Raw genomic sequence first — 13,984 nt, 5'->3', positions numbered from 1 at the left:
GCTAAAAATCAATGTGTGATTACCAAATAAAAATGTTTCATAGATATCATTATTCTAAGGTAAATTCACAACATCCATAAAAAAATAGGAATCTCATCATACACAATAATTCTTCATAATAAAAAAATGTAAATAATTTTCAACATATTCGTAAGGTAACAAGATAGTATTGATAGTATCATCGTCATTATTCGAATCAACTAAAATTCAAATGTATGATTACCATATTAAGACATCCCAACTAAATATAAAAAATAACACATGGCTAGCTAGCACCATGAAAATCATAGTCAAGATCATCATCATGATCATTTCCATGATCATCATCCTGATCTCCATCTTCGTGATCATCGTCTCCGATATATGATGTAATCTAAACATAGTCTGTATCATCATCTTAATGTTCATTGCCTATAGCGTTCTGGAAAAGAATCAATATTACATGTTAGTACTAATTCTATAGCACAATGCATATTTTTATTACAATGCTAACCATAAAATGAGGTAGGATATAATAGCATTTAATAGTACTAAAAAATAAAATGAAAATATGGTTTAAGATATATTGGAGATCCAACTAAGATTACACTTGTAATTCACATTTAACTAGTAGAAGCATTTTTTAATGCATATGAAGTAGGTACCCATTTGTTATTCATATTATATTGTGAATGTTTCTTATGATGTCCATGCACGATTGGGAAATTAAGACTTGATGGAAGCTTTATTTCAAATTACAATTGTAATTCAGATTAGATATAGAAGAAATTTTAACCAAAAAAGAATGTCACATGAAAAAGTAAATTGTTTTTAATGAAAAATAAGTCACATACAATATGAATGTCAAATTAAATATTGAGTTGTTTTTAATGCATGTACTTTTCTCTATGATAAAATGGATCCTAATGTTTGTTCAAGAACAAATTCTCACAATCTCTCATAAATAATTACTTCATTTTATCCATTATCATACTTAATCCATTATACCTAGTGACAACAATGATTCCATTCAAATTGCTTTGAACTCCCTAAATATAATGTAAAAGAGAAAACTCCATGATCACGACCACGATTGCAACCCCATCCCTTTCCTTGTCCACCATTAGAGACAATGAACTTGGATTTATGACCATGACAACAACCCCTCCCTTGCTTCGTGTCCACCATCATAGGCATTGAACTTAGAATTAATAGTACTCATGTTTTCTTTGCTCTAATTAATCTCCAAGGAATCAAAACTTGATCAGTATATCAAGGACTCCATCAAGGAATAGATATATCACAGGCAAAGCTCAATAGGCTTTGCCAAAAGAGTGTGAAATAACACTTATCTCTATTTTATGAAATAACTCGAGTGAGTGGAATGAATGGTGGCAAACACTTACCAGGGAAAGGAAGATTTTTTGTTTGTCCTTATTTCTATTATTATTTTTTCTTCTTAGAATGGAGGGGAGCTTTTAAAAAAATTCTAAAAATTTTAAATTTATATATATATATATATATATATATATATATATATATATATGCTTATGTTTTAGTTTTTTTTAATATATATTTAGTTTTAGTATTTTTTTATTTTCTAAAAAACTATATTTAGTTTTTGGTATTCTTTTTATAACAAAAATTATATTTTGTTTTTATAAAAATGGATTTTAAATATTCCATTCATGCTAAATTTTTGATTTTATAGTAGAATTTTAAAATATATATAAAAAAGTAACTTAATTCTATGTGTTGTGTTGCTGAGATGGGTATTATATATCTCTTCCTTGTTAAGTTATAGAATGTGTTTGAGTTTTATTAATGTAATGAAATTAATTCTACTCCTCATTATATCTTGAGATGTTCAACTTGCACCTAATAAAACAATAAAGTTGAAAAAGGTTTTCCTTTGTCCTTTGTAGATCTTTGTCCCCATTAATCTCGGTCTTAATAGATTAATTGTGTAATGGTGGCCTTGAGTGGTCACTCCCTTTAGTTGCATTCTTTTTAGTTTTCTATTAGTGACATTTCTTAGGCTTGATAACAGGTTATTTAATTTATGAAATTGTATAATTGTCCATATTATTGTTAAATATTAATATTAAATATGTTTGTTTTGAGCATGGTTTAGCAAAAAGTTCCCAAAAGGTTTATAGATTATATGTTATAATGTAATGATTCATTGCTTGATGAAATTGTTTTGGATATTTTTTTTAATGATTCACTGATTGATGAAATTGTTATGGATATTTTTAGTATATTAACTTGTATGTGATAAAGTCAAAAGTCACCTCTTTTTGAGATTTTTATTGGTCTGTTGCCATTATGACACAGGTTTGACACTATAGCACAGACGTTGTCCTTGATGGCAACTCACTTAGATGGCATATCATAATACAAGCTCTCAGAATGGAAGAAAAAATACATATACGCAGGTTCCTCTTAACCATGTCGCGTATACATGCGGGATTGCTGATCAAAAGTCGCGTATGCGAATGCACACACTTTCATGCACGGAAAAGCGCATACATGTGGGAAAGCTTATTTTTGGGTCCATGGTATTTGGACCTATGGTTTTGGACCTTGGTATTGCGTCCGAAGTATTGAACCCAAGTATTGGGTCCCTAGTATTAGTTCTCTATGGTTTTAGACCATGGTTTGAATAAGTCCTAAGTCTATAAAAAGGAGGAGATCATTTGGCAAAGGTATTGACTAAAGTATTGAATATCTGTTGAAGAGAAAAATCAGGAATACTGGTGATTGGTTTATGGTGCATAGCTGAATCTGAATCAAGGAGGAGGAACCTGAGCGCAAGAAGATGGATAAGTACTATTGATGGGTCAAGATCTTAAGGCTTGAATAGTAGTATCTTTGTGTGATTTTGATCTGTTATTTTGGCGCATGACTTGATCTATAAATCAGATAATCTGGGTATAACGAATGTCTGAATAAGTGAAAAGGATGAATTATCTTTTATAGATCTGTATGCAGGTTAAGCGAAGCAAAGGCGCGTATACACGCTAGTTTTGTGAATGAAAATAGCGTATACGCAGGTTGGATTTGATTCAGAAGCATATGCACGTAGGTGGTACACATTGAAGTAGCGTACGTCTCTTGAATATATGTTTTAGCTACTTCTGTTTATTGCTGCAGTGTTCTGGGTTCAGAATTGGTGTCTGGTTACTGTTACTGTTTTCTGGGTACAACATTCAGAGAAGTGATTATTTGATTCACTTTGTTTGGTGCAAAGGAGATTGGTTAATGCAGATATACTTGACATTTGATTGATATTATTCATGGATCCAGTCTGAAAATTTATGAAACGTGGTCCCTAGAAGAAAAGAGAAGGTTGTAGGCTTCTATAGGTCAACACCTACGTACTAGTACCTCAGCTAGTACAAGAGCTAAAGGGGTTGTAGCTCCCTTCTAGGAGAAGCTGGAGAATGAGAGAAGGTTGTAGCCTTCTGCAGGTAGCAGCCTGCGTACTGGTATAAGACTGCACTAGTACAGAAATATTGTAAAAAGAAGTTTCTAATTAAAAGAAGATAGAGATGAATTGCAACAGGTGGTTTTCACCCACATTGGGTTTCCACCTTATATCTTGTATTCTTATGTGTGACTTCCTGTTCTGTTTCACTGTTCCTAGTTATTGTTTATATGGTTTGATGCACAGATTAATGATCAAAAGAATAATTTAAATTCTGCTGATATACGCTTGTCTCCTTAACTGAAGTTGCGTACATATGCGGTATTTACTAACTGAAGTAGCGTATACAAATCTGATTGTGAAATGAAAAATAATTGACCTGATAATACTGATTCACCCCCCTCCCCTTCTCAGTATTATTTCCAACAATTGGTATCAGAGCAGGTCCTTCAGAAGAATACTGATAGCTTGAAGGAAGATCCATCATCATGAGAAATTACGAGAAATAAGCATCGATCAGGCCACCAATTTTTGATGGGAGCAATTTCGTCTATTGGAAGGTAAGAATCACAACATATCTTCAATCTCTTGGTACAGAAGTCTGGGATATCATGGAAACAGGATACACATTTCCATCAGCAACCCCTACAGATACAACTGGTAAGAAGCAGTATGAAACAAATGCAAAAGCTGTCAATACTCTATTAGAGAGTCTATCTTAATTAGAATTTGTCAAGGCTATGCAGCTCAAAACTGCAAAAGAAATATGGGACAAGATCGTTCTGAGCTATGAAGGAGATGATCAGGTGAAACGAGCAAAACTACAAACTCTCATAATTGAATATGAAAATCTCATAATGTACAATGATGAAAGTGTGGCTAACTATTTCCTACGTATAGATGAGATTGTTAATTGTACGAAAAATTTGGGTGAAGAAATAAAAGAAGTTGTTTTGGTTGAAAAGGTTCTAAGATCTTTGTCTTCTAAGATTGAATCAAAAGTTTTTGCCATAGAAGAAAAATAGAATCTACAGAGCCTTACCATGTCACAACTTCATGGAATCCTAACCGCTTACAAGATGAGAAAAGGGGGACCATCAGACAAGAGAGAAGCTGCATTCAAAGCCTCAGGAAAAGGAGATTACAATGACTCAGGACATATGTCAGAAGAAGAGGAGGAATCAAATTTTGTCAAGAACCTTCAACGAGGTTCTAGAAGATTCAAAGGTAAGCTACCTTTCAAATGTTTTGCTTGTGGAAGAGTCGATCACTATGCTGCCAAGTGTCCTCATAAAGATAAGCTTAACAAAGGTAAGGAACTAGTTAGATGGAACAGAAAATAGAATGTAAGTAAGAAGAGCTATTACACACATGAAGACAGTGATGGAATTTCAAATAGTGATGAAGATGAACAAGGTAATGATTATAGACTTTTAATGGCTTTTGAATATGATGATTTCTTGGATGCTATAGATGAAGAAGGTATTTATGAAGAAATTTCTAAACTCAAAATTTTCTTAGAAGAAAAGAATATGATTATAGATACTCTGACATTCCAACTTGCTGAAATGGAGAAACACAATGAAAAGCTAGAATGTGAAATTGCGGGACTTAGAAAGGACATTGAGAAAACAAAAGCTCTTAATCTTAGATTTGCTAAAGGATTTGAAACTTTAGATGAGATTATCAAAGAGCAGCGTTCTCCTCTAATCAAAACAGGTCTTGGGTATACTGAAGAAACATATCAAGCAAAGGAGCCATCTACCTCCAAAATTTATCTTGAAGCTGCAAGGAGAAGTGAACAGGTTGACAATCGACAGCAAAGGCATAATGAAGATCACCAGGTAAATCAGGGACAATTTACTTCAAGAATGAACAAAAATCACCAAGTAAATCGAGGGCAATCTACTTCAAGGATGAACAAAAGCTACAACCAACCATAGGTAAATCATTCTCAATTTACCTCAAGAACGAATGGCTATTACAATGGAAGGTTTGATGATCGCAAGAATTTCTTCAATGGCCAATGTTTCTCTTGTCATAACTTTGGACATAAAGCTGCTCAATGTGTTGCCTACAAGACCATCATGACCAGAGAAGCATGAAATCAAGGAGTGTGACTGGAATCATGAAAAGATCCTAAAATAAATTCTGCTCTTGAAAATGAAATAGAATGTTCTATCTGTAACAGCTTTGGTCATGAAGATTCTGAATGCAGGAGTAGGTTTGGGCAAACAACTCAGAAGGAGCAAGCTTCATTGAGCCCCAAAACATGGAGGAAGAAAGAACCATAATCAGAAAGATGTGGCATAGCCTTATATGCAGAAGGGCAGGAAAATCAGTGGTACATTGACAGTGGATGCTGGAAATATATGACAGGTGATAAAGAAAAACTTCAATCATATAATGCCTTAGAAAAGGAAAAGAGGGTCTCATTTGGAAATGACACCCCTGCATACATAAAAGGTAAAGGTTCTGTTCTTTTGAAAGAAAAGGTCAAAGTTGGGAATGTTATGTATGTTGATGGCTTAAAGCATAATCTATTAAGTGTCAGTCAGATGTGTGATCAAGGAAATGAGGTAATATTTCGATCAAATGGATGTATTGTTCATGAGCTTGATACAGGAGAAACAGTGATTAAAGGCATAAGAACTCCAAATAATTTATACATACTCAAGGGAGGACAACAATAATGCTATATTAGCAAGAATGATGAACACTAGCTATGGCATAGAAGAATAGGGCATCTAAGCTTATCTTAGATAAGGAAAGCATGTAAATATCAGGCAATTCGTGATCTCCCTGACATCAGAATTCGAGACAACACAATATGCAAATCATGTCAGTTTGGGAAGCAAACCAGAACTAATTTCACTGAGAAGGAAGGATCAGCTAGTAGGCCACTTGAACTTGTCCATACTGATGTATGTGGTCCATCTAGGAAAAGGTCACCTCAAGGAGAAGAATACTTTATACTGTTCATTGACGACTTTTACAGGATGTGTTGGATAGGACTTATGAAGCTTTCGAAATGTTCAAAGAATTCAAAGCCTTGGTTGAAAACGAATCAGATCGCAGAATCAAATGCCTCAGGTCTGATAGCGGTGGGGAATTTACCTCGAATGAATTTTTCGATTTTTGTGAAGAACATGGAATAAGAATGGAATTCTCTACTGCTAGGACTCCTCAGAAAAATGGAGTAGTAGAAAGGATGAACAGAACAGTTCAACAAATGGCTTGAGCAACGCTTGATGAGTCTGGGACTCCTACAACCTTCTGGGGTGAAGCTGCATTTACTGCCGTCACTATTCTCAACAAGACAAACGTCTGGGTGAACAACACTCAAACTCCTCATGAACTTTGGTATGGTAAGACTCCCACAGTAAAATACTTCAAAATTTTTGGAAGCAAATGTTACATCAAAAAGACTGATGAAAACCTTGGTAAGTTTGAACCTAGAGCAGATGAAGGCATTCTTCTTGGTTACTCTCCCCACAACAAAGCATATAAATGTTACAATAAAAGACTTGGAAAATTTGTTGAAAGTATTGATGTAGTGGTTGATGAAGAAGGAAACATTCCAAGGCAAGTAAAATCTGAAGATTTCGAAGATGATGAGGACTATCCTTCAACAACAAATCAGATTCATGATGAAGAAGAAACCCATGAGGCACCAGAAGAACATATAAGGATAGAAGAAAAGACTCCATCTAGGTACGTTCAGAAGAATCATCCAGAAACTCAAATTTTGGGGCAGAAAGAGGCAGGTGTACAAACAAGAAGAACTATTTCAGAAGCTTCAAGCTACCTAGCATTGCTCTCCTCCATTGAACCACAAAATGTAAGAGAGGCATGCAAAGATGAATGCTGGGTCAAGGCCATGGAGGAAGAACTTGAGAAGATTGAAAAGAATAACACTTGGGAGTTGGTTCCTAGACCAAAAGATAAGAATGTCATAGGAACAAAATGGATATTCAAAAACAAGCTGAATGAAAATGGAGATGTTATTAGAAACAAGGCTAGACTTGTTTGTAAAGGGTATGCTCAACAAGAAGGCATATATTTTGAAGAAAATTTTGCTCTAGTTTCTAGACTTGAGGCCATAAGAATGTTCCTTTCTCTTTCTAGCTTTCAGAAGTTCAAAGTATTTCAAACGGACGTGAAATCTGCCTTTCTGAATGGAGACTTAGATGAAGAAGTGTATATTGAGCAACCAGATGGGTTTATTCTTGGAAATGATCCAAAACTTGTATGCAGACTCAAAAAGGCTCTCTATGGCCTTAAAAAAGCTCCAAGGGCTTGGTATTAGCAGTTGGATAAGTACCTCCATCAACAAGGTTTTACAAAAGGATCAACAGACATCAATCTATATATAAAATTGACAATGATAAGTTGCTAATACTTGTTGTATATGTTGATGATATCATCTTTGGTAGCAATGAAGAAGACATGAGTCAAAACTTTTCCTTGGTGATGCAAAAAGAATTTGAAATGTCCCTGCTTGGTGAGCTCACATATTTTCTTGGTTTACAAGTCCAACAAAACAAAGATGGTATCTTTCTATCACAAACCAAGTATCTCAAGCAGTTCTTGAAGAAATATGGGATGGAGGATTCAAAACCAGTATGTACCCCTATGGTAACAGGATGCAGCCTCAGCGCAAATGATAAATCAGCAGCAGTGCATCAACCAACCTATAGATCCATGATTCATAGTCTTCTCTATCTAACAGGTACCCGACCAGACATTATGCATGCAATGGGAATAGTTGGAAGTGATCTGGATTTAAGCAGGAACGCAATAGATTACAGAGATAACCATAAATACAGAGATGCGATAACCATAAAAAACAAAGATGCAGCGGAAATAATACTTCATTTCATTAATGGAGAATACTGAAATATGCTTACAAATAGAAATAACCCAGCTAGGGCAATGGTAGCTTATCTCTGAGAAGAGATGTGTCGGCTACATGCCTCTGAACTGTTTCGAAGTGTGTTACAATGAGGCTCGAAGGCCTATTTATTGTTGAGAAACAATGGAAAACCCTTCACATCCCGAAACCTAACCCTAGAAGATGAAACACCAAATTGTGGGTCCCGTTTGGGTAAATTGGTACATCAATTTCCCGAGGTCGTAACTTTGGCATACGATCTCCGTTTGACGCGTACGATAGCTCGTTAGAAAGATCTATCCGAGTACTACTACTTTGGGAGGAAACATTGGGACCCATGTTGCCCCAGATTCCCAAAAAAACGTCGTTTAGGGCCTCAAAACAGCTCCGGAAGTTCAGGACCCGAAAAACTGCTAAAAATAGTAAACTGTGCTACAATTTAGGAAATTGAAAAAGCTGAAAGAGACAGTTGTGGGGGTCCAAATGGGATAGGTGGGTGGCCACCAACATCCACCTGGATCATTCCTCCCCCCTTGGGAAGCAATGGTCCCCATTGCGTTGAGTTCCTCCTTGAGATGAGGAAGCTTCTGTTGAGCTGTGTCTCTGGTGAGCTATTCTACAATCTCTGTTGTGACCAGAAATGGTGGGAAGCATGGTCGGCGATGGTCCACATTGAACACTCGGTGCAAGCGAAGGAATGGAGGAATGTTGTGCTTCAAAGCATTGTTTCCCGTAGCCTTGGTACTGGTGTAAGGACCATGTCGGAGTGGTCGGGGCTTCTGATGGGCTCTTGTAAGGCATTCTTTCTGCAGAAGTAACCAAACTTTGTTGCCCACCTGAAACTTGTGTGGTACCCCTGTGGGTGAGAAGTTGTTCCTGTGTTCTGTCATGACCGTATTCCTTTGCTGCTGCTGCTGCGTAGAGGAACCCTTTGCAAGGGTCATGGATGTAGCAACGATCTTCCCCTTACTTTGGGAGCGAACCAGATAGAAAATAAATTTCCTAGTCTGTGAGATGAGCTTGCTGCCTTTCTTAGCAGTGATCAAAGAGGTGGCGGTAGGTGGGGCCACCTCCGATATCCTGTATAATGAATTATCCAATGAAATGATGACAGCACGAGGCCTTGACTCATACACAGCATGTCACCTCCACAAGTATGGCTGGCCTAATAATACATCACAAACATCCAGAGGTGTAACATCACACAATACCTCGTCTGTGAAGGATTTGATGCTGTAGGGAAGGCGGCACTGCTGGCGAACTTTTAGATCTCGTCCTTCGTGAAGCCACCCGATACTGTACGGCTGCAGGTGCGGTGTAGCCGGTAGGCCCAACCGCTTCACGACCTCTACTGAAACCAAGTTCTTTTGGCTACCACTGTCGACAATGAATCGCAACGGTGAACCCTTCACCCACATCTGTGAGTGGAAAGACGCTCCCCCTCCTCTGGATCTTCGGGCTCATTTTTCTTGATCTTGGCGGTGGCAACAGTGGCACTAGGATCCGCATCAATGATCTGCTTCCCTTTGCCATTCCCCTTGTCGGGTTCTGGCTCAGGATCGAAACATGCATCTGATTCGGAAGCCTTCAACTCAGCCACCAGTGACTGCTTGGTCCGACACTCACTTGTGTTATGAGTGGGACTCCTATGGAACTCACACCACTTCCCTGTGTCCTTCTTCGGCTTCATGGTGTTGTTCTTTTCTTGCGGCTTCGACGGGTTGTCTTGGGTCACCCCGCCTTGGCTTTGTCCTTTGGGCTTTGGATTTGCAGATCCAAAGTCTCGCTTCTTCTGTTTGAACTTTTTCTCGATTTTGAAAGCGTATCGGTATGTTGTGCCGAGTGAGGGGATGTTCAAGAACCCCATCTCTTCCTGGATGTATCTGTGTAGGCAGCCGCGGTATTTGAGTACCAGATGCAGCTCAGAATCTTTGATACCCAATTGTGTGCGAAGGGTATGAAAAATGTTTGTGAACTCTGGCACATCTTGGTCTCGTCCCTGCCGCAGTGTGGTCCATTTGATGTATTTGTCCTCATAGCTTCCGGCAGGGTAGTACTGCTCCTTGATGGCATCCCGGAAGTCATTCCAAGTGGGTGCGGCTGAAAATAGTGAGCCTGTACTTTCATCCTTCTGCTCGCAGTAGGTTTCCCACCAGTCCTTGACGTGGGGGACTGCTTTGAGAAGAGCGAAAACAATCTTTTCCCGACTTGAAAATTCGTGAACAGAAAAATACCCATCTAGCAGATTTAACCATTTATCTACGGCATCTGCGTCTATTTGACCCTCGAAGATGGGGATTTCAAAATTAACTTGTACCTTAAACGGTGTGGCATTTCCAGAGTCGCTGTTGGAAGCCGATGCGTCGCCTCTGGGTAGCCGCTGAAGGATCTGCGCAAAGCTATCCATCATCGCGTTCCTTTGTCGCTCGAGGGCTTCTTCGAGCAAGATTTTGATAGGATCTCCTGCTCCCTCGTCTTTCTTCTCATTCACCATGGGAGGCCGTCGGGATTTGTAAGGCTGGTCTTGCAAAGGTTCGACCAGTTCAAGCCCTAACTCCTTATATCCCGACCTCGTTGGGGACATGCAAAGAAAAACAGAGAAAAAGCAGACCGCTCTGATACCACTGATCCGGATTTAAGCAGGAACGCAATAGATTACAGAGATAACCATAAATACAGAGATGCGATAACCATAAAAAACAAAGATGCAGCGGAAATAATACTTCATTTCATTAATGGAGAATACTGAAATATGCTTACAAATAGAAATAACCCAGCTAGGGCAATGGTAGCTTATCTCTGAGAAGAGATGTGTCGGCTACATGCCTCTGAGCTGTTTCGAAGTGTGTTACAATGAGGCTTGAAGGCCTATTTATTGTTGAGAAACAATGGAAAACCCTTCACATCCCGAAACCTAACCCTAGAAGATGAAACGTCAAATTGTGGGCCCCGTTTGGGTAAATTAGTACATCAATTTCCCGGGGTCGTAACTTTGGCATACGATCTCTGTTTGACACGTACGATAGCTCGTTAGAAAGATCTATCCGAGTACTACTACTTTGGGAGGCAACATGGGTCCATGGACCCATGTTGCCCCAGATTCCCAAAAAAACGTCGTTTAGGGCCTCAAAACAGCTCCGGAAGTTCAGGACCCGAAAAACTGCTAAAAATAGTAAACTGTGCTACAATTTAGGAAATTGAAAAAGCTGAAAGAGACAGTTGTGGGGGTCCAAATGGGATAGGTGGGTGGCCACCAACATCCACCTAGATCAGGAAGGTTTCAAGAAAATCCAAAGGAAACTCATCTTCACGCAGTTAAGAGAATTTTCAAGTATCTTCAAGGAACTCAAAACTATGGCTTATGGTATCCTAGAGGTACAGATCTCACACTTCATGCATATACAGATGCAGATTGGGCAGGAAGCGTGGATGATAGAAAAAGCACTAGTGGTGGTGCATTCTTCATGGGTCCTAGATCAGTGTCTTGGTTCAGCAAGAAACAGAGTTCAATTGCATTATCTACAGCTGAAGCTGAATATGTAGCTGTTGCATCTTGCTGCACACAACTCCTTTGGATGATGCAAACAATGCACGACATGAAAATCACTTGTACTCCACCTATCTCCATTTTTTGTGATAATACAAGTGCAATCAGTATTTCAAGAATCTCGTCATGCATTCAAAGACCAAGCACATACCTATCAAATATCATTTTCTCCGGGAACAAGTGCTTGAACAAAAGGTCAAATTGGAGTATGTTCCCTCTAAGGAACAAGTTGTTGATATACTCACCAAACCACTACCCAGCGAGACATTTGAATACCTCAGACAGAAGCTGGGGGTAGTTGATGCATCATCTTGCTGTTGAATCTTATCTGTTTCAGAGAAAAGTGGTTGTACACAAGTTTCATTAGCAGGATCTGCGTACATACACCGGTTTATGAAGATTTAGTCGTGTATATGTTGGTTTGAAGACAAACAGTGGGCCAGGCTCAGGATGTAAAGAGTCTGATATGGGTCTGATAGAGACCATCTGGCACAGGTTCAGGGGGAGCATATATTCTTCTAATAATGCATTGTTGGCATTATTTTAGAAGATCTTGGTTCAATTTCACAGTTGTTTTGATTTCAAGTGGAACAAGTGCAGAGGAAGAAGATGGTTGTTGGTCTGAATGATGATTGACAAATGGTATTGATGATAGTTGTTGATAACTATCATAGTCTTGCTGTAGATATTTCATCTCTATGTCATGAATTTATTTTCTTATCAAGGTCATGTAACGACCTATCTTGGTTTCCCCACTATGCCTGGGATGGATGATGTAATGTTCTTGTTTTATCTTGTGTAAACTTTTGGTGTATCCCCACTTGGTTGGGTGGATGAGTCAATATTGGTATATCCCCACTTGGTTGGGAGATGAATGTATGTATAAGTCTTTGGTAATAGGAAGGTCACTTATGATGTATAGAGTCATGGTCTTTCTTATAGATCATTTTTCTGTAGACCTTGTTTGCAGTCAAGGGGAGCATGGACAGCGCAGCAGAGCAAAGAATTCAACATGTACTCAGGGGGAGCATAACCCTTTGCCCTTGATGCCAAAGGGGGAGAATGACTTTGAATGATTTGGTTGCCATCAAGTCCAAAGGGGGAGATTGTTGGCATTATGACACAGGTTTGGCACTATGGCACAGATGTTGTCCTTGATGGCAATTCACTCAATTGGCAGATCACAGTGCAAGCTCTCAGAATGGAAGAAAAAATACATATACGCAGGTTCCTCTTAACCATGTCGCGTATACACACGGGATTGCTGATCAAAAGTCGTGTATGCATATGCATGCACTTTCATGCACGGAAAAGCACATACATGTGGGAAAGCTTATTTTTGGGTCCATGGTATTTGGACCTATGGTTTTGGACCTTGGTATTGCATCTGAACTATTGAACCCAGGTATTGGGTCCCTAGTATTGGTTCTCTATGGTTTTGGACCATGGTTTGAATAAGTCCTAAGTCTATAAAAAGGAGGAGATCATTTGGCAAAGGTATTGACTAAAGTATTGAATAACTGATCAAGAGAAAAATCTGGAATACTGGTGATTGGTTTATGGTGCATAGCTGAATCTGAATCAAGGAGGAGGAACCTGAGCGCAAGAAGATGGATAAGTACTATTGATGGGTCAAGATCTTAAGGCTTGAATAGTAGTATCTTTGTGTGATTTTGATTTGTTATTTTGGCGCATGACTTGATCTATAAATCTGATAATCTGGGTATAACGAGTGTCTGAATAAGTGAAAAGGATGAATTATCTTTTATAGATCTGTACGTAGGTTAAGCGAAGCAAAGGAGGGTATACACGCTAGTTTTGTGAAAGAAAACAACATATACACAGGTTTGCTTTGATTCAGAAGCGTATGCACGCAGGTGGTACACATTGAAGTAGCATACATCTCTTGAATATATGTTTTAGCTACTTCTGTTTATTGCTGCAGTGTTCTAGGTTCAGAATTGGTGTCTGGTTACTGTTACTATTTTCTGGGTACAACATTCATAGAAGTGATTATTTTATTCAGTTTGTTTGTTGCAAAGGAGATTGGTTGATGCAGATATACTTGACGTTTGATTGATATTATTCATGGATCCAGTCTGAAAATTTATGAAACGTGGTCCCTGGAAGAAAA

This window comes from Pinus tabuliformis, chromosome X, assembly GCF_031772625.1.
Source record: "Pinus tabuliformis cultivar Carrire ecotype Pingquan chromosome X, CPIR1, whole genome shotgun sequence".
Taxonomy (NCBI): Eukaryota; Viridiplantae; Streptophyta; class Pinopsida; order Pinales; family Pinaceae; genus Pinus; species Pinus tabuliformis.
This window is presented reverse-complemented; position numbering follows the sequence as displayed.